The sequence below is a fragment of the Alligator mississippiensis genome, chromosome 4, assembly GCF_030867095.1.
Source record: "Alligator mississippiensis isolate rAllMis1 chromosome 4, rAllMis1, whole genome shotgun sequence".
Taxonomy (NCBI): Eukaryota; Metazoa; Chordata; order Crocodylia; family Alligatoridae; genus Alligator; species Alligator mississippiensis.
This window is the reverse complement of record NC_081827.1, coordinates 196,938,790-196,960,138: the sequence shown is the minus strand read 5'-3', so window position 1 is coordinate 196,960,138 and position 21,349 is coordinate 196,938,790. Positions and strand designations below refer to the sequence as shown.

At 42.5% G+C, this 21,349-nt stretch overlaps 1 protein-coding gene across 1 annotated transcript in view; it reads right to left on the bottom strand.

Moving 5' to 3' along the window:
* Nucleotides 1-21,349, bottom strand: part of TMEFF2 (transmembrane protein with EGF like and two follistatin like domains 2) — a 228,098-nt gene that overhangs the window by 69,895 nt on the left and 136,854 nt on the right. The window lies entirely within an intron of this gene.

The window sequence follows — 21,349 nt, the reverse complement described above, 5'->3', positions numbered from 1 at the left end:
GCTTCCTTTTCCAGTATGCAAGATTCTAATCAGCTTCGTGTTTATCATTAGACAATCATCCTAAAAGGACACAGCCCCTCAAGACAGATCAGGACCTCCTCCTGATTTTAAAGGGATTTTCGTGTATTGCAGATTTGCAGGATCAGACTCAGGCACATTAGTAACAGAAGTGGCTGCATATTAAAAAATAAACTGAGCATCTCTCCAAAAGAGGTACTTAAATCAAGGGTCTGTAGCCAGACACATCAAGGGCCAGCTCTGAGCTGCAGCCAGTTTTCCTCAGCACTGGTCAGTTTCCAACCTAGGCAAGTCTGCCTGCAGAGCTTAGAGACATGCTGTCCTCAAAACAGGTTTAATTACCCAGACCTAGCAGGAAGCAGCAACAATCAGGGATGCTGTTGTAGGTAGCAAAGACAAGGGAGTAACATGTCCACAGAAAGCTGAATTAGAAAGGAACGATTCATCTAATGTGTTTATATTGGACCCAGACAAGAACATTGAATCATCTGAATATGGAGGAAGTTGAGGCAGTCTGAACTCAGCCACAGCAGCCAGGAGGCGGCCCACTTCACTCCAATATTTTGTGTTGGGGTAACTGTCTCCATTGCTCAGAAGACAGAATATCAGCATCGCCTATGCAAGATTGCTGCTTGTTTCTTTTGTTTTCTTCTATCCTGTGATCATCAATGATGCTGTGACAGCCACCAGAAGCAGCCGAGAACAGGCATGCACATCTTCAGGCCTTGGACAGTTTTTGGTTAATGTACAGATCAGTTTCAGTGGTGCTTCTGTTAACAAGTTGGGATTCTATCTGGGGACTATGCCAGAGGTCTAACCTTGCAGCTGCTGCAGTTCTTCTGAGTATATAGTCATGCACATGCTGCCATCCAAAGCCTTCCCACTCTTGATCCTGCCATGTCTGACATTTGATGTAGAGTGAAGCTACTGATTCACTATCTCTAGCTTACCATTAATGCTGTGCCTAAGTTGCAGCCCTCTTTTTTGTAAGTTCAGGTGATCAAAATGCTGACATTTAATTTAGAGGCCCTCTCATTCTTTGAATGTGTTAAAAAGTCAGTCTACCCCACGCTCAAACCAGAGATGTGTTCCACTGGGGGTGCTGACAGATGTTCAGGTCCCTGCTCTAACTCATGGCACTTTGCATGGCACCTCCCATTCCAACAGACATTCATCTCAAGGGGGCAGCAAGCCTGCCTGCCTATCTTGTGATCGAGGCTGGGCTGATTACGCCCTGCCGCTGCTCCCAGCTCTGGTGCTGTCTGCAGGAAGGGGGAAGTAAGGAGGGGGAGTGGGAGCTATGGACTGGGGTTCACCCAGCCTGAACTTCAAGATGGGGGGCTTCAATCCACCTGCCCCTGTCCCCCTGTCACTCCCCAGTTCAGGTTGGGCAAACCCCAGCCCACAGTGCCCCCTCCTCTTCCTCCCTCCCTCTTCCCTTCTTGTAGATAGCAATGGGGGAGGGGCTGGACTGATCAATAGCACAGATGGACTGACCCTAGGGAACACAAGGTCCCTAAGACACTCCATTTTGGAGCGCCTTCATCTGAACCCTCATTAGATGAGGGTTAATTTGTTGCACGATTGGTCACTTTTTAAGTGCTCTGCAGACATTCATGTGTGTTATGGCACAACTGTAGAGTGTTTCCAGGGGGCCGATCGTACAATGAATATAACTTCTGTCTACATCCTTGATTAACTGAAATGTGTATGTGAAATCCCAGGGAGGCAGCTTTGGTGGAGAAAGCTCAGACAGAAGGGAATCTGATAGGTTGGTGCAACAGTATTTGAAAGGATGCTACACTGCACATTTGGCTTCCAGAATATATACAACATGTGATCTATTGTACAAATCGGAGGTGAGGTGACAGAACAGATGCTGAGGTTCTCCCAGCACTCCTCTTGATTTGTGACCTGGGGCAATAAGGCCAGTGAAGGGAATACCACTGCAATGATAAATTTTTCTTGAAATGCTTAGAAATAGAAGAAAACTTTAGCTTAAAAGAAGGCAAAGGGTGAAACCAGAAAGCTATAAATAAAATTATTTTGGAAACCTAATTATAGTATTTGCCACTGGACAAACAACATGGCTAATGTAAAAATCACTATTTACATTTCTTAATGCTTGTCCACAATCCTTTTCTTAATATATTCTATTTTATATATTATATTTCACCATGATACACACATGCACACATACAAACAGAGCATGGGTTGTCTCTCACTTCAGTGTAAATCAGGAGTGAAACCAACCTAAGTAGAGATTCTCAGTTATTTAGCAAAGAATTCCACCAGCATTTTTAAAGATATGAAATGAATCACCCCCCACCCAAACCCCAAAACTTAGATCAGTCAGTTCGATAAGAACTTTTCTATCAGTATAGTAGGAACTTTCTACTTAACCAAGATATTTCTACTCCCAGAAAAAATGTTCCTAAGAAGGTTTTGGTCATTTTAGTAAATTCTAACTCACGCAAGAAAATATTTGCTTCTCTAGTTTTGTGATTTTTTTTGTGGAGCTCTACTATTTGCATTTCAGAGGGTACACACTACATTTTCAAAATGTTACCATAAAAACAAGTATATCTATACTTGGTCAATATCTATTACACCTTATGGCACGAGAAAATCATGTTAAGAGAAAATGAACAAGGGATACTCTTTAGGGAAAGTTTATACATCAAGATATAACATTTTTGAAACATCTATCTAGAGGTATGCGACAAAGCACCTTTTGGGTGCCTGCCACTTCAGGTGTTGGAGGTAGGCAGCCGGCAGGTGTTTGAAGAGGGTGGACATTTTAGAGTCCATCTCTCAGGGCTGAGGCAGCAGTTTGCTGCCGGCTGCCGAGGGAGTAACATCACCCGGCTGAGTTACTACTCCTGGAACATCTTGGAGGTAAGAGCAGGAGCTATGGGGATGGCAGGAGACTCCTGGTCCTGGGTATGACTGGAAAATGCACCCTGCTGGTGTAGGGTGGCCTGGTGGGCCTCCTTGTGGCAAGGGAGTCCCCAAGAAATACCAGGCCAGTTACCTCTCCGGTGAAAGGGGGGTAGGGGGACATTAACCCCAGCCCCCACCATCCAGTGGGTTATTGTGAGAGCAGGGGTGCCAGGCACACCTGCTGAGAGGCACCTGAACCCACAGGGGTGTAAGACCCAGGAGTTGGGGCCAAGCACACTTATAGGGAAGCATCTCAGCCCAAAGGAGTGTAAGACCCCAGGCCCTAGTGAGAGGGTAGAGTTGAGGCCAGGCATGCCTAGGGCAGTGTGCAAGAGGCCTAACTATGCACTGAGTTTGGCCTGGCTCAAGCCAGAACTGTAATGATCTGAATGTCATCTTCAAGGCATGGGACATGATAAGGGAAGGTCAGAGCTGTGAAAGAACCTTTTGTCATCAGGGGGTTTGAAGGGCAGCCTCCTGCCTAATACCATCTTTTTACTTATCTAACAACAAAGCATGGCAGGTGAGCAAGACAGGGGGTTTGTCCATAGACAGGTGGGCAGGCTGGTACAAAGACTGGGCCTGCGAGTTGCCCCTTGTCACAAGGTGTATTTTCCCTTTTTAGAAATGACTTAGGGCTTGTCCATACAACTGCCATGTTTAACCTGGGACTGCCCTCAAGAAACACAGCCCGCTTGCTCCCATTCATTGGCCGTGTCTACATGAGATGCTGACTACACAGTAGCTTGAGACTATGCAGTAGCATTGCATGGCAGAAACTATGATGCAATGCTACCATGCAGTCAGCATCACAAAAAAGCCACTCATTGGTGCTACTGCGAGGTAATGCCGGTTACTGAGCAGTCATTTAATACTTGTTTATACAAGTACTAAATGACTGTGCAGTAATGCCTGGTCAGTCAGCGTCTCGTATAGATGCAGCCAGTGTCTACCAAAACCCAGATCAGACTGTACCCTAGCACTGCTCTAAGGCTCTCTGTCTTGGACATACTTCTTGGCATGCACTAATAGCTGTTGTAAGCTCACCACACTCACAGGCAGAGTGGGAGCCAAGGGGCGGAGCACACTTTTCAATTATGGACCTGGGCTCGTCAGGAAGGAAGTGTAGATTCGCTTTAGCCACTGGCCAGGTACAGAAATTACACATAAACTGGTTTAAGTGATCAGAAACTGATTTAAAACTTTAACAGAACATAAATTCAATGCACATAAGCAAGTTTAAAAATAGCTGAAAATAGTTTTAGATAAACCTGTCTGAATACAGTATCAGACTTAACTGATTTCAGTCAAACTGCTTTATGCAATGTCTATCCCAGACCCCTTCCTAGTTAAACCTGACTCCCCCTGCATTCCAGATGCTTTGCAACCCTGGGCTGGGCTCTCTGCTCCGCAGAACAGGATTTGCCCTGCACCTCTGCTCCCTATCCAGAGCTCCAAGGGAGACTGCAGGCACAGCACGGTATGCCTTGCTTCCCCCTGCCCTCCCGCCTTTGCTGCTCACTGCTCAAGCAGGGATTCCCCACTCCCATCTCCCACAGCATGAACCCCAGCCCCATGGACCCTAGGCATGTGTGTATATGTGTGTGTGTGTCTCTAATTTCACTGGAACAGGCAGCCAGTGTCTGCTTAGGGCTTTTTGGAGCTAATCAACAGGTCAGCTGGTAATGTCCCTCCATTCCTTCCTTGGAGAAAGCTGTTTAAGAAGAGCTTGAACTAATGAGAGAGGCTTTTGTTTTGTTGATGGGCTGATAAACCCTGTGGTTTTATCAGCCTCCTGCTGGTTTGCAGCCCTGTCAGGTTTGCAGACAATATGAAGAAGCAGAGACAGGGAGATTGAAAAGCTCAGTATCAACAGATGCATGTACTCCACACCTCTGCCTTAGAGTGCTAGCCAAGGGCTGGGGTGTAGCAACACTCCTGCCCCTTGAGCAGTGACTGGGGAAAAGCCTGAGATGGTATGGCCAGGGTGGGCTTTACACCCCTTCCTAATCAGAGTGTCCTGCCAGGGCCTGGCCACACACCCCTCAACTCAGCACTGTAGAAAGGGAGGGCTGCTTTAGCACCTCCCTAGCTTTTAGCCTGAGCCACTGCAGGCATGTGTCTGCATTTCTTCAGTCCAGAGGGAATGTGTATGTGGTTGCAATCTGGTTCAACCTAGGCAGGTTAAACTAACCTGCAAAGACTGAATCAATTCAGGCTCAGGATTTCTGAATGTCTGTCCCTAGCCTTAAGGACAAACTTTTGAAGTTATTTAGGTATTGAAAGATGCAAGTAAATGCCTAGTGATTTGGAAAATTGTCTAGGTGTTTCATTCCTAATGATTTCAAGGTCCCTTGAAAAAAACATTTTGATACAAACAGGGGGATCCAAAAACCACTTCTTAAGTTCCTTAAGTGCAATTTAGGTGGAATGTAGATGCCTAAGTACCAAACAGCAATCCAAAACAATCCTGCCTAACAGTGTAGGTGCCTATGTAGGCACCTCATTTTTGCCAATGAAATTATTTACATATTCAAAGCTCTTCTACTCTGCATGTCCACAGGTGCATACTCTTGACTAAACTGAGTACCTCAGCTCTTCTCTCCTGGATTAGCCCATTTGGGATTCACAGACTAGGTGTCCCTGCACCTTAGTCCCCTTGAGACCCTAATACTGAAGGCATGCTTTGAAGCAGGACTCGGGTGCCTATACACTAATGGCAGAAGCATGGGGAACAATCAGGAGGAGCTAGACCTCCTACTCTCTAGTAGGCAATATGACCATGTAGGGATCATGGGGACTTGGTGGGACTTCTCACATGTCTGGAACATAGCCATAGAGGGCAAAACCCTGCACAGAAGGGACTGAGTAGGGAAAAAAGTGGAGGTGCAGCTTTGTATGTGAGGGAGCAGTACACCTCTCTGGAGGCTGACATTGGCTCCAAAGATTAGCAGATTGAAACCCTCTGGGTCAAACTTTGAGGGGGTGGAGGTGTGTGGTGAGCAGGGATGATGCATAGGGGATGCACGGAGGCCAGGCACAGGCAGGGGGGGAAGGCAGGAGCACCTGTGCCCCCCCTGCAAGCACCGGCTGGGGAGTGGAGCCACCAGCAAAATTGGGGGTGGGTCCCCCCATGGTCCCCCCCTTTTACGTTCCCACACATAAAAAATTGGCTGCTGAGGGAATGCCCCCCCGAAGTCAGCAGGATCGGCTTCCACCCCTGACTCAAGAGGCACTTGCCCCCCCGCCCCCAACTCAAGAGGCACCAGACACCCATGGTGGTGAGAGTGACCAAAATGTAGTGCTTACTATAGGCCACCGAACCAGGGGGAGGAGCTCAATTTGGAGTTCTCTTGAGAACTGGCAGAGGCCACACATGCAAGGGACATGGCCATCATGGGCAACTTCAATTACCCCGACATAGATTGGGAGGAACACTTGGCTAGGTCAGATAGGTCACGTAGCTTCATAACCTGTATCGAAGAGCTTGTTCTGACCCAGGAAGTGCAAGGGCCAACCAGAGGAAATGCTCCCCTAGACTTGGTCTTGGCCAAAGGAAACAATTTGGTGACCAACTTGAACATTGAGGGTAGCCTGGATGATAGCGACCATGAGACCATCGTGTTCACTGGCTGCCACAAGGTACACAAACAAACTAGCAGGATTGAAGTCCTGGACTTCAAAAAGGCTAATTTCAACAGGCTCAGAGCAATAGTAAGGGAGACGATGTGGGACCAGGGACTGAAGGTGAATGGAGTACATGAAGAGTGGTCGTTCCTTAAGGACATGATCCTCAAAGCACAAAAGAAAACCGTTCCCATGCAGAGGAAAGATAGCAGAAGGGCTTGCAAGTCCTCTTGGCTCAATAGGGATATCACGGTCCTCTTGAAAAAGAAGAAAGAAGCATATACACAATGGAAGCTAGGGATAGTCCTTAAGGAGGACTATACGACAGTGGTCCACACATGGAGGGAGAAGATTAGGAAAGTTAAGGCAGCAACTGAATTCTAGTTAGCAATGGAGTCAAAGACAATAATAAGTCCTTCTTTAGGTATGTAGGGAGCAAAAGGAAAACAAATAGAAGCATGGGGCCCCTGATGAACACTTCAGGAGAGCTGGTAACCAACACCAAGGAGAAAACTGAACTCCTGAATGCTCACTTTGCTTGTTTTTCACTGGACCAAGGGGAAAAACATGTGAGATAAGGATCACATGGGGCATGGTGGGAATGACACTTGTGACACTGAGCTGGTGCGTAACCAACTAGAAAAGCTAGATTTATAAATCAGCAGGACCGGATGAACTTCCCCCAAGAGTGCTGAGGGAGCTGGCTGAGGTCATCGCAGGACCCCTAGCTATATCAGGGCAATACATCAAGGGCTCGACGAACAACTATTCACCAGGGCACCCTTGGGGAAGACCAGGAGTAATGGATACAAACTCCTGGAAGACTACTTCAGGCTCAATTCTAGGAAAAACTCCTTCACAGCCCGGGTGTCTAGATTGTGGAACAAACTCCCTCCAGAGGTGGTGCAATTACCTACCCTGGAAATCTTCAAGAGGAGACTGGACAGTCACCTCTCTGGGGTCACCTGACCCCCAGTTGTCTTTCCTGCCTAGTGCAGGGGGGCTGGACCTGATGATCTTGCGAGGTCCCTTCCAGCCCCTAACAATCTATGAATCTATGCATGGACAGCATTAAATTTAACACAAAGCACTGCAGTCACAGCTACTCCAGGACATGGAATATGTGGGTTTTAGATCCTCCTCAGTGTGAAAGAATTCAAACTCTACGCTTTCCCAATTCAAGCTGAAGCTGAAGGAAATAATAAATTTATTAGGAATTTAAAGTAATAATGTATTTAACCTCCCCTTTTCAATCATAAACAAAAGGACACCCCATTACTTCATTAGCACCCAGAACAAAACATTAGGAACACTTCAAGAGTGTCTGAAATATAAAAGAAATATTTATTCTAAAACAGAAAAATACTCGCCTTCCTCTCCACCCAAGAGCTTATTATGTCCAAATATAGCCTGTTTTGTCCCAGTAAAATTAAAAACAAAAATCAGTGGCAGTTTTATAAAATGAAACGAACAATGGAGGTGTCTTGTCATCATAGATGAAGCTTTGTGATCCACCATACAAAGCTAACATAAGACCTTACTCTGTTAGACAATATTGGGCAATTTCTGAAGTCCTTGCTTTGATGAACCTCCCAATGAAGTCAATATCAATTTTATCTGAGAAAGGTCTAAGAAAGAACTCAGGCCTTTACCTACTGCTAGAGACAAAGGCCATATACATATAAGAGGGCCTGGACACATTTTAATGCTTGTTAAACCTGCTGTGTCTATAGTTTGCATCCTATCCAAATGCTTTCTCTCTCTCACACCTGCTCTGTTAATACTTGAGATTTCTTAGTTCCAAATGGGCCAATTTTGTTTCTCTCATAAATAAAAATCAAAACTTATCCAATAAATTTTGGTGGTGGCATCTCAAGACCTTTTATTGGGATTCACAAGACTTTTCTTACCTCTTTGAAGCTGAGAAGTATGCTTACTGTTGTATGAGGAAGTGACTGAATGGCTGTGTGCGATTGCAGACCATGCCAGCACAGCAGTTTCCAAGGCCCCAAGGCACTTCAAAATGTCTCTAATTTTAAGTAATTTGATCATTTGACCATTTTATCATCACTGCTATGACTTCCAATTATAGCTATATCAATAAATCTGTTTCATTTCTGTATTAGTAAGTATGACGTTGAAGAAGGCTTGGTACTATAAAGGCTGACTGTGCATTCCTCAGGCTCAGGAAGCCATGAGAAGGTCAATGAAGTCTCCTAGGGCTCACAGGAAGAAGCTCTACCCAAAAGCATATACAAAATACATGTGTAATGGTTGAATATGTATTTTTATGTAAGAACAGCAGTTCTAAAGGCACCAGTGAAAAAGAAGTGCTTCCAAGAAGTGGCTCCTATGAGAGAGAGTAAGAAGTCTTGAACTCAGTCTCAGAGGATCCACCACAACTTTCAAGGAATGATTTCATGTTTCAGATTATTAAAATACAGCTTACTAGGAAACTATTATTAAATGAGTCTTACTTTTCCCCTGCTTAACCTTTTTGGTCCATGCCAAATTTTCTAATGAATTCAATGTTTGTTATATGCTCATTTCATTTAATTTCTTATGACTTAAATCTTGCTGAACCTGGATATCCAACATTTTATTTAGTTATTTTGGTTTTTAGGGTTTAATTTGGTGATCATGCAAGCAACCTCTCCCCCCCCTTCCCCTCACCCTGCAAAAACAAAACAACCCCCCCCAATCAAACAAACAAAAAACCCTAAGAGGGCTTTCAAACAAGCAATTTCTGGCTAGCTTTGGAATACAATCAGGGACATTTGAGACTAAACCCGTTAATCACAGACAACAGTACAACATCTTGATGCTGTATCACCATGTCATGATGCCATAAAGTGAGCCCAAAGCTGGAGGAAGTCTGTGGATTCAGAGAATATTAGCTAACATAGTGGAGAAGCCCACTGGATTGCATGTAGGAGACTTGGCAGATCACAACTACTAGTATTAGCCTTAGGCAGGTAGGATGTTGGCAGACACAATATAGGCTTCCCTATGCAGCTTTATTTACACAGCTTGTTTCTGGACTGCAAGTCTCTGCAACTCCACTTCTGAGCTTCTCTAAAAAATGCACCAAATTGCATAATGAGTCATATTGGATGTGGATAAATTCGGGAGATGACTGCCAGACTCATTTTACCTGTAAAATATACCACCCTGGAAAGACATGCAAAGTTAGTTCATTTGACAAGTACAATGGCTCCTAATGTCTCATTTTAATCTTATATAAATACATCTCTCCATTATTACAGTGATATTTACTGGGCACCACAGGTATCCTTGGCTGTGTAAACTGCAAAGAGGAAATCCACAGAAAAATAGATCAGGGGCTACCAAGGCATTGTGGCAGAAGTGTTTTAAGGAGAGTTAATAATAAAAGGGAGCCTGACTATTTATCCATAAGGAGTAGGAGAGTGCCCTACTTGTATTTCTCATTTTGCTCCATTGAGTACAGTATAATCATCAGAATGAGATACACATGACAAAAGAGAACTCTGCTTTACACCTTGGCCTAGACAAATCGATGTTCTTTGCTTTCAGCAAAATAGTATTGAGGAATAATAAAAAAAGCCTGGATAATTTCTCTGTGTAGGAAGGCTCTCTATTCAAGTTTGATGGGGAGGAGGCAGGACAAGTAGGAGAGCACTGTTAAAATAATAGTTATACTAGATTATGTGCTGGAGTGGACTTTAATGACAACTCTTCACTATTCACCATACTTTAATAAGCCCTTCTATAGCTCTGAAGTCTGAGAGCATTGTTGGTGTGCCCTCTGTTTATTAAAGATTCATATTTAGAAGATTTTGGTCTTGGATCATTAGCTTTTGGAACTAAAGCAAGTGAGAATTCTGTTTCAGATATCTGTAAAAGGTACTTAATGAAATGATTAATGCCCTTAGCCAAGTGTCTAGTTGCTTATACAATCTAAACTCCATGGCTGTAATAGCTTTGCCAAAAAGAGAAATTGTCAGTCAAAACATAAAATCAAACAGGCCAGGGTCAGGAATTAGGACTGTTTTTTTTAAATTTATGCCAGTAACAGCTATGTTATCTGAGTGCATAAGCTAATTTGGTCAAGTGTGAAATCTCACATCTATCAGCAAGCACAGTATTTTACAGTGAAAATGATGATCCACCCTAGAATTAATCTAAAAATTTCAATATATTTTCTCTAGGCAAAAAGAGCTCTTCATGTAGATCTTTTTACTACATTTATTTGAAAAACAGTGTTTTGCTTGTGAAAAATTGCTTCCTACTTTCCAGAAAACCATGTAAAAATATAATCACACCTTGTTTTGCATTTTATAAAACCAGCAAAACCAGAGTTTTTCCACTAGTGGGGCAAAAGTTATTTTACACTTCTTTAACTGGAACATATTGGCCGGAGACCTAGTTTTTTATTTGAATGCTGGCCTTTCCACACAAAAGCACCTCTCTGAGTGTGGCATTTAAAATGCATCTGAAACTAAACTGGCAGATATTCTGGCATAAAGAGACTGGTGATTAATGCAAAATGCTTTCTATTGCATTCTGATTCCTGCAAGGCTTTTCTTTTTGGTCATGAGACATCTTTACTGATTTTATTAGCTCAAGAGTTAAAATGCAGCCAGACAATATTATATGTCTCAACTATCAAACATTTATTTTATAGAGGTACATATCTGTGTCAACATACAGAGAGAAATCTTCATGTACACAGGCAGCTCTGTATCTCTTTACTACAGAACAGGTGCACGTACTACTCTCTACCAACTTGTATGACATAATATTCTCTCCTGGGACTGATTTTTGTCATTTATTATGGCTTGCATATGCTCTAACATCAGAGTTATCTTCCAAGAACAACAATTATATAGTGGCTTTCTTCTAAGGATCTGAAAGCATATTCCAAGTGTTTAATTACCCACACCTTACAATAGCTTTTCAAGGTCATTTTTATTTTGCTCATGGCATATGTCAGTGTGCACAAAATAGGAGACAGGCCTTAAACTGGCAAGTCAGGCAGCTGGGCCTGCTTGCTCAGAGCGAGAGAGTATATTTTGGGTAAACCTTACCATTCATAGAAGTGCAGTTTTTAGAGTGAATAAAATGGTTTGCTCCATTTCCCCATTATGGCCCATTACAATATAAGTCCATTCATGCACAGCACCACCAGGACTAGGTTCACCTTCTTGAGGTTCCAAATCACCTTAATTTCCATGACTAAGCTATGGTATGATTTTATCTTTTTTTTCTAATGGTGTACGTGTACTGCACATGGCCATCTAATAGGAGAGCAACACTTATGAGTAGTGCTGTCTTGATTTCTTATCTACAGCTACAATGTTTGGTCAAATCCATGGCAAGGTGCAATTTGTGATGGGTACTGCATACCAGTAAGTCCTCTGCTGGAACTAGTTGAAGCCTCCGTTTATACCAAGGAGTGGTGGTATTGGTCAGCTTTTTTGTTATCGATCGAATGTGGATGTGTTACTTTTGCTATGGCATTGTGTTTTTTGGTACTTGTCACAATATGCTTCATTCTTTAACTGATGAGGTCACATAGCCAACATGTGTAGTCTGTGCTTTTTTCCAGGATAAGTGTCTTTCAATTGTTTGTTGCAATAACGTAGGCCTGGATAGGGCAGAGAGAGGTCTCCATTTCACCTCAGCACTCTTTCTCTCAACCATGCAGCTAAGTGCTGATAAGTGTCTTGGTGCATGAGGAGCACAGAAGTGAAACTGCTATGCATTCTGCTTACATTTCTCCATTTGTTTCTAAGCTGACTTCTTCTGTTTCACTTCTGGTACTTCTCTTCTCAGTGCTAGGGGCCTGACCACCCTAATTGCAACCTGATAAAACAGCAAACCTCCATCATGGTACATTTGATTTTTAGAAGACACTTTATATATTGGCCTCTAGCGTATGGTCATTTCATGGGACAATGGGATCTATTCCCTGATGCCAAAAATCATGCCTCCAGCCATGCCAAACATTCATGGCAGGACACAATTTTTGGGACTGGTGGTTAGATCCTAATCATGCCATTACTACTTGCTAGTAAGCCAAGGATCATCCAGTACTGGCAAGTTGAAAGCTGGATGCCCATTAATCTGGTGTGGTCCCAGGGCTGGAATCCACAATTAGCTGATTGTCAGTCTTAGCCTCCAGGCTGCATTGGATCCAGTTTGAGACTCCAATGAGGTCTTGGCACTGAGACAGACAATCAGCTGATTGTAGGTCCCAGCCCCAGGATGGCATCAGAGCTGGTCTGGACTCTGGGAGCCATCAATCAACCCCTGTCATGCAACAGGTATCAGGCTGTGTGATGGGGATCCCTGCCACACTTTCAATTTAAGGCACAAAGGAACCAGCCATAAAATGATCACACATATTTTGTGGAACATTTTTGTGGTGGATTTTGCATTTTGTAGCACCATTAGTTGCTTGAATTTGTAGCTGATTTACTGTTTAGGGTGCTAATAACAGGTTAATTGCGTCTTAAGTGTACCGCCTGCCAGGATCCTTTAATTTTTGTTTCAATTACAAGTTTCACATTAGCATGTCTGACCAAACTTCTTCATTGGCCATGTATCCTGGCACTTGTATCTAATCCAAAGCCCACATTCAACTTTATGAGCTGCTATTTGTCAATATAAAATAATTCCTGCTTGAGCACAGCAGTATCTGGCTCAATGGATTGTGTCTACCAGGCAGAACCACAGTAGGATCTCTCTATTTCCTTGGAAGATCTCCCCAGTTGATCAAGTGCATCTCAGCATCATACTTTTAGCTCTTGACATGCACAAACAACATGTGCCCCAGGTCTTCCTCATGCATGAAAAAGTAATTATAAAACTGTCATAGGATCATAGGTAAGTAGGGCTCGAAGTGACTTCATGGGCATGTCCCCACAAGGGAGAATGTACTTTTCCCTGGGGACAACTAACGCCAGCACATATTTGTGTTGCTGCTAGTTGTTCCCAGGCACACCCCTGCACGCATGCTCTGGAGCACAACAATTTGCCCCGGTGGGGCAGGGGAGGCTGGGACCAACACCTGAGCTGGCCCCAGGAGTCTTACCTGGAGTTTTGGCAGCTTCCTGGGGCAGCAGCAGTGGTGATCTGGGTGTGCAGAGCCTGATTGGCAGCTGGTGCGTGGCTCTGGTCAGCCAGGCTCCAGTTTTGGGTGGCTCATGCTGCAGCCATGTGCACCACCCGGCTTTTTTCTGCTGGAGGTTTTTAGATACTGGGATTTCAAATATGCAGTGTGGTAAACAGAATCATGAGCGCCACATTTGTTTTGTGGATCATCCCTGACTAAACCTTCCCAGCCAGTCAGTTGTGACCCAATCAGTCATGTATGTGTATGATGTAAGTACTCTGATGAGCCATGAAAAAAGGACTTAACAGAATGTCCATGTACAGCAGGGGTGAGCAATTATTTTGGGCGGAGGGCCGCTTACCGAGTTTTGGCAAGCTGTTGAGGGCTGCATGGGTAGCCCCGCTTCTTGACAGGTGTCCCACCCCTGGTTGCCATCTTAGGACTGGAATTTCTGTCCCCTAACCCTGACTTTTGCCACCCGAAGTCCCTCCCCTTGTCCCTGGAAGTACTCCTTTCAGCAAGGGGTTTCGCCATCTCAGAACCAGAAAATTACCAAATTATATTCTAAAAATCAAACATCTACAACACTCATTCATTTGATTTCAAAAAATCTTTTTGTCCAGATTTACATGTGTTTGTGTAGTGTACATAGAGCTGATTGCACAGTAGCTTAAAATGAAGTCTTACTCTTGTAAACTGTGGGGGGCATGGGGGTGGGTATAGGTTTGTAGGGGGCTGTGGGTATGTGGATATGTGGGGGGGTTTGTGGGGGTGGGTATGGTGTAAGGGAGCATGTGGGTGTGTGTGTGCGTATGTGGGGTGTGCGTGGAGTTTGTGGGGGGCTGTGTGAGGGGGTGTGGGTTTATGGGTCTGCCTGTATGGCAGTGTGAGGGGGGGTGTAGGTGTATGTACATGGTGTGGGGTGCTTGTGGGACTCACCTTATGAACACATACTGTGCTTGCTTCACTACACACATACAGACACTGTGTGCTTGCTTCATTGCTCTCTCTCTCTCCCTCACTGCATGCGTGCACACAAACACACACACACCTGGCCCCAGGGTACTGGTGTGCCCCTGCTTCTGGTTCAGTGATGCAGCCCAGGGCCACGTGGTGCTGGAGCAGCCAGGTGGGAGGGGGTTGGGGCTGGGGTCGGGCTGGCCTTTCTCCTGATGGCTTCCCCTGGGTCCTACTGCCCCTGTCTCCTGTCATCTTTGGAGCCTGGAGCAGATAAATATTAATTTTCTAAACTTTGTAGGTGCCCCACAGGCCAGATAGAATGGCCTGGCAGGCTGAATCTGGCCTATGGGCCATAGTTTGCCTGCCCATGATGTACAGTCTACCCAAGCAACTTTGTTTGCTTTATTTGTTACTTAGCTAAACAGTCTCAGTCAACAACAACTACTTGCACTCTCACGATCCCAGCTTGCAAGCTTGTTCTAATGTTAAGACATTCAGAATTTACTACTGCTACTATTACCACACTATCCATTTTACAGAGAAGTAACATTTGGAGCAGAGGCACAATGGAAGTTGATGCAGACCTTTTGGGCATGTCTCCACTGCCTCTGTGCCAAAGCCAGAGAGCATGTCTGAGAAGCACATCTTACCCATTTGCTTTTGCTCTGAGCATGCCAAATCCTGGACATTAGGCTCAATAGCTGCTTTAAAATAACCCTGAGAAAGATAACTTAAGACCGTCTCTTGGTATGCAACTCAGCACAGCTCTGCAGTGGCTATCTTGTCTCATATCTGGGATTGGATGCATGCATGAAGAGTGGTTCATGGTGCCGTTCCTGGACTTGGCAAGGAAGCAATGTAGACAGCCCCTCAATGACTTGCCCATTACGCTGCTCATGCAGTGAGCTACTGCAGAGTAAGGAATGCAATCAGCAAACCCCAAAGCTTAATGCACAAACTTAACTTCAGCCACTAAACAGTAATAGTCAGTTTACATTTCATTATTTGTTAACATTTTTATGAGCAATACTCCACAATTTGCCTATCCATAGACACAGATTGAAACCCAACTATATTCTTTTTAGCTGTGTCATTAAAAGATTAAAAAATATAGATGCTGCATATCCAAAGAAACAAACTTTATTTTATTTTACAGGTTTATGAAAAAGATTAGCTGCACTGCAGACCAATAAACAATGCATATTTTATGATGCTAACACAAAAATATCATTTGATATTTGTTTCCAGACCTTCAGAGCTTCTCCTCTTCTTTAAGATCAGAAGTAGAAACAAAAAATGGCCCATTTCAAATGCTTTTTAAAATTTGTATTTATTTTTTTTTCTTTTTTGTCCCTTCCAGCCCTGTTTCTGCACTAAGCAGTTTAGTGCATCTGATTTTTGCAGTGGCTTCCCATGGTGTTTTACCTATTTCCACTGTTCAAATGTTTATCTTCACTAACAGTAAAAGGAGAAAAAAGCCTGATTCCCTAAGGGTGCAGCTACGTCTCTGCGTGGCATTTCAATAGCACACTGTTATTCAAACAATTAGAAATCACACAGACCATGCAAGGAATTATCAGGGCACTGCATAGAGATTTTTATTATTATGTAGTGCATAATGAAAATGATTTGAAGGACCCCAAAGCATCGTAATAGAAAGAAGCATTGAATAATCAGGTGATTTTTTTTTTGACTGCGATAGACCAAAATGCTGTTTACTGGACATATGTCAAGCTAAAATGCAGTAAAGTAGTGAATATATTTATTGCTGTCCTGCCTTGCATACCAAAAGCAACATAACAGAGAAGCGTAGCTATAGTACAGAGCCAGGAGCTGGAGTAATAATTGTACAGCTGCCATGCTTTGGCTTTTTAATAGCAAGAAGTGACTTGCAACATTAAAGAAAATGTCCTGATTTTTAAAACAGCATTTATGATGGCTGCCTTCCATAGCTTATTTAGACACTACTTTGTGGCCTGGTTCTGATCATATATCTCTTTACTCAAATGAGGAATTAAATTAGAGGCATGGATTAGCTCCATTAATAGGACTATGCTGTTTAATAGTCAATGAGGATCTAGTCCTACATTTTAACATTTGTATCAGATTGGGCAGTTGTGAATAGGGCTGATGTCTAATCTATCAGGCAAGACCCTATAATTTGATCCCTAATTATCATTTAATTTTTTGTAAATTTCTTTATTAAGTTTTCAACAAGGAAACCATAAAACCCCTTACATTAAATCTTCACCTTTGCCTCTTACAATTCAAAGTAGCAATTATAATATGACCTTCATCTAGCCTGCATATGTCTCTGGTGCCCTCAACGGTATATTGGATTGTGTAATAACACCTTAAGGACAAAATAAATGTCTTATTTTCTTTAAAAAAAAATACGGTTCCAATTTAAAATGAACTGACAAAGTTGTATAAGGCAGCTGGCGCTAAATTGGATATATGGAGTACATATAGATACCACTCAAAACTACAAAGAAAACAATATGTTTTGAAGCATGCTGATTTGGTAGGAAGGCTAAGTTCAATTATATGCACATCCTAAATTCAAGAATTTACAGGTATCTAGTTTGTGAAGTTTATTAAAGTACAAAGAATAAAAGAAATAATAAAAAATCCTGTTTTGCCATGCTTTGTGTATCTTTCATGTTACTGCAACCTCCATTTAACCAAAGCACTGCTGACACTCTCCTTCTGTAAACATTTGAGGCTGTCGTTCATGGACCTTTTATTGTTGTGCCTCAGACTGTTCATACTGTTCTCTGATTCCATTTTGTTACCAACTGAATAATATGAACCATGCAAATATTCACAGTTTTTCATACCAACTTGCAGCATATACGCAAGGAAAAGGTTCCTAGCTATATATATTTGCACAAGACTGATTGCCATGTAGATCCTTGAAGTGGTTGCCTTCTTTGAAAGTGCTTTAGTGCCACTTAGTTAAAAGGAAAGTGTTGCTATATTCTTTGATATAAGAATTTTGGTCATAGAGCTAGAAGAATCTCTTTTATGGCACCCAGTGCAAACAAAGATGTTTGAATATATGTTGGGGTAGCCAAATCACCTCATGGATGAAACCGATACGAAAAAGTTAAATGGAAGGAAATTTCTGAAAAAAACCCAACCCTATTTGCACAGTCTCTCCATTATACAATGGGTGTGCGACTTCAAGATCTGGGACAGAACTTCCACACACTGGTTTGACCTAAATCAGTTAAGACTGATACTACATCCATCCAGGTTTATTTTAAATCAGTTTCAGCCATTTTGAAAGTAGTGTGCACTGAACTTCTGTTCTGTCACGGATTTAAATCAGTTCCTAATCACTGCAAGCGGTTTATGTGTAACTTCTGCCCCTGGCCCAAGGCATTCTTCTGTGGGCCCATTTCAGAATATGCAGTCTTTCCAGTTCCAGGGAAATCTGCAAGGCGTGCAGGATCTGGGCTCTGTGTCCCAGGCTGTCTGCTCTGAAAATGTAAGCTAAAAATACAGTCTAGCTGTTTAATGGAACTTTAGGAGAATGCCCTTTCATTCTTTGAGATGCTGCATTTAATTTCAAAACCAGAAATAACGTGAGGTAACCACATTTCAGTCCTACTGTGGCCTGTGTGGGACTGCTGTCTGGAAGAGTTTGCAAGTTGAAACCAGAACCTGGTACAGTGAATAGGGCATTATACTGGGACTCAGGAGACACATATTCTGTCTGCCACTGAAGTACTGTGTGACCCTGAGCAAATCATTTCACCTTTTCAGGATAGGCATAACAATACTTACCCTCTTTTGTAAAGTGCTTTAAAATCTTTGGGTGAAAAATGCCATATGAAAGGGAAGTATTATTATTCAGCTGTGGATGACAAATGAAACATGCTGTATCTCTTTCTTTTTTTGTTGCCATGCCACAAGTAGGAGAGTTGACTTCAGGAGATTTTCTTGAATTCAGAAAGATGCCAATGGATGTCAGTTAAATGGATAAAAATATATTTATTTTTTCAGGACCACACAGTAGATGTAGTCGAAGCGCCAATACAACTACACTAACTAGAAGGAAGGGATGCAATGTAACTGTGCATAAAAGACATTGCCTCCTGGTGACAAAGTAACCATCTCTCTTCCATTTGAATAGATTTTAGTTTTTTGACCTAGTTGAGGATGTGGCTAATAATGACTAGTTGCCATGTGAGAGGGATGAAATAAATATATAATTGAGAGGTTTAGTTAAGTCTTCAATGGGCATAAACTAACCAAGAGCAGAAATGATAGGCTTTTAACTAGGTTTTTGTTCCTATGGCAGTGTTTTCATTCTGTGAGCAAATTTATACTAGGAAAGGAAATACACAGATTGTCTAACATTTACATGTGGGTAAAATGGCCTCTTTCAAAGAATGCAGGAAGGAGAATAGCAATGCTTTTGTCCTGCACAGGAAGGCACATATGCTACCCCTCCATCATAGCAAACTGTAGATGGTAAAGGTCAGCCATATTCCACTGTCCATATTGATTTCTTGTCATACTCATATTTAATGCATGGGATTTTTAATGGCTGAGTTGTGTGAATGAAACTGTGGCCTTTATGTGTGTGAATGAGCCTATGACCTTCCATCATGGATGTAGTTTTAAGTTAATAGTTAACATAAAATAGGATGGGGGAGACAGAGCATTCTACTGGGATGCTTGAGTGAAAATGGGAAAGTGCTTTCACAGCTCTTTACATATGGCTATTCCCTCTGCTGATCTATTTAGCCAACACATGTACTTCTGAACTACAAAGTTGCATTCTTGCTTTTGCAAACATACTTACATAAAACTCAATAACAACGCAATCTATTTATTGCTAAAATGCTAGTAGGAAATTGGAAAAGGTATAAATACGATTCATGGCTTGTGATCTCCTGCCCCCTGAAGGCAATGTAAGGCTCCAAATCTTGCTCAGTTCACAGCATCATAAAACTGAAGCAATAAATGTCACTCCTTTCTTGATTGCACATTAGGCCAATCGGCTTTTTATTGCAACTAAATAGGCCGTCATCAAGGTACCAGTCAGTTTACTGCTAGGGCATGACTCTGGCTAAATGTTGGGTTGGGGCATGGGGAGAGATTAAAAAAAAAGTAAAAGAGGGATGAAAGGTGTAAAAATGCATTACTATTCAAGGCCCCTGTGCTTGCTCCTTCACGCTTTAATGCCCTGATCTACACAGACGATTATGTGTCAATGCACGTTAATATTTGATGTGCATTATCATATTATCCTTTATGTGCACTTTCACAATCTTGTGAGACAAGGCTCTCCTAGATATGGAGTTACATAACAAAGTGGTTGCTTCGGTTTTTTTACAATCAGCACTCAGCTCTGCCCTCAAAAGGCCAAAAAATGATCCTTTTGGGTATGTTGCACAAAACAGCAAATTATAAGCATGATCTTTTCAACACCGTGTATTACACGAAGAGTACAAAACAGAATGAAATAATATTTTTTAAAATGTAAATAAAGACTTGCATTAAGTACTTTGGAAGTTTGTTATTTTTTATCCAGAACCCAAAAGTTCAAATCGCTGTTTGATACTGACCTGTAACAAAGGTGTAAAATAATGTGTATTGTGTTCCCGGTTTAAGAGAACTCAACTGAATGTTTGTCGCTGTGTAGGCTACCTATCAGTTTGTGCATGGAAATTAAACGTGGGTGTGGAGAAGAATTCCTGTTTCCTCATACAATGCATGATCACATGTGCACTCCATTGTAATGAGCACAGCTCAGCTGCCATTTTGATGCAGTCCAAAACCAAAATCAAAATGCCAACAGAACTGCAACCCTAGAAATTCTCCAGCTGTCCCTTGTAAATAAACATCTCACTCAACCAGCACAATTTGGATGTGAAATTTCAACCTTCAGTGCACATAAATGTGCATATAAAAACAAGGGTCTCTCTGCAGGCTACTGGGTACATCTTCCTCCTAACCTCTAGGGATGTAAATGATAATCATTCTTTTCTTGTCCATCCTCTTCCCTAGTCACATTTTTGCCTCTCTTCACAAACTCCTTCTATATCGTCTCAGTCTCCCCACTTACTCTCCATTCATCTTTCACTCATATTTCTTTCCTTCCTCTAAGAATTTCTTGACCTCTCACATCCTTCCTCTGTCTCCATGTGGACTTAGTCTTCCTCCTGACCAATACACAGTTCCTTACCTTCTTTTAAGAAACACATGCCTTCTCTTGTCCTTTCACTGTTCCCTGTCCATACTCATAGCCATCTTGGTTTTTGCAGTTATGTTTGAACACAAATGGAGACTTCTGAAGGTACTGGGAGACCTTAGCCATTTGAGTAATAGCAAAATCCATCAAGAGCACTGCAACACGAGATGCTCTTTTAAAAAAAATTCTATTGCTGTAGGATGAGAATTGGTAACTGTATATTTCTAGTAAGAGTTTTTCTTCCTTATTTTATAAGTCCAGAAAGAATCAATGTTTTGATGCTGGGGAAGAAGATACCATGACAACAAACAAAACAAAAACTCATGAATTCTCATAACCCAATTTAGCTGTTCAGAAACCAATACTTACTTGTAAATAATTTAAGCAATCATTAAGTCAGATTTTGCTTTCAGTTTTACTATCCTAAATTCCAAGTCATTTCACTATAGCAGGGGTAGGCAACCATTTCTGGCTGCCAGTGGGAAGGTGGGCAC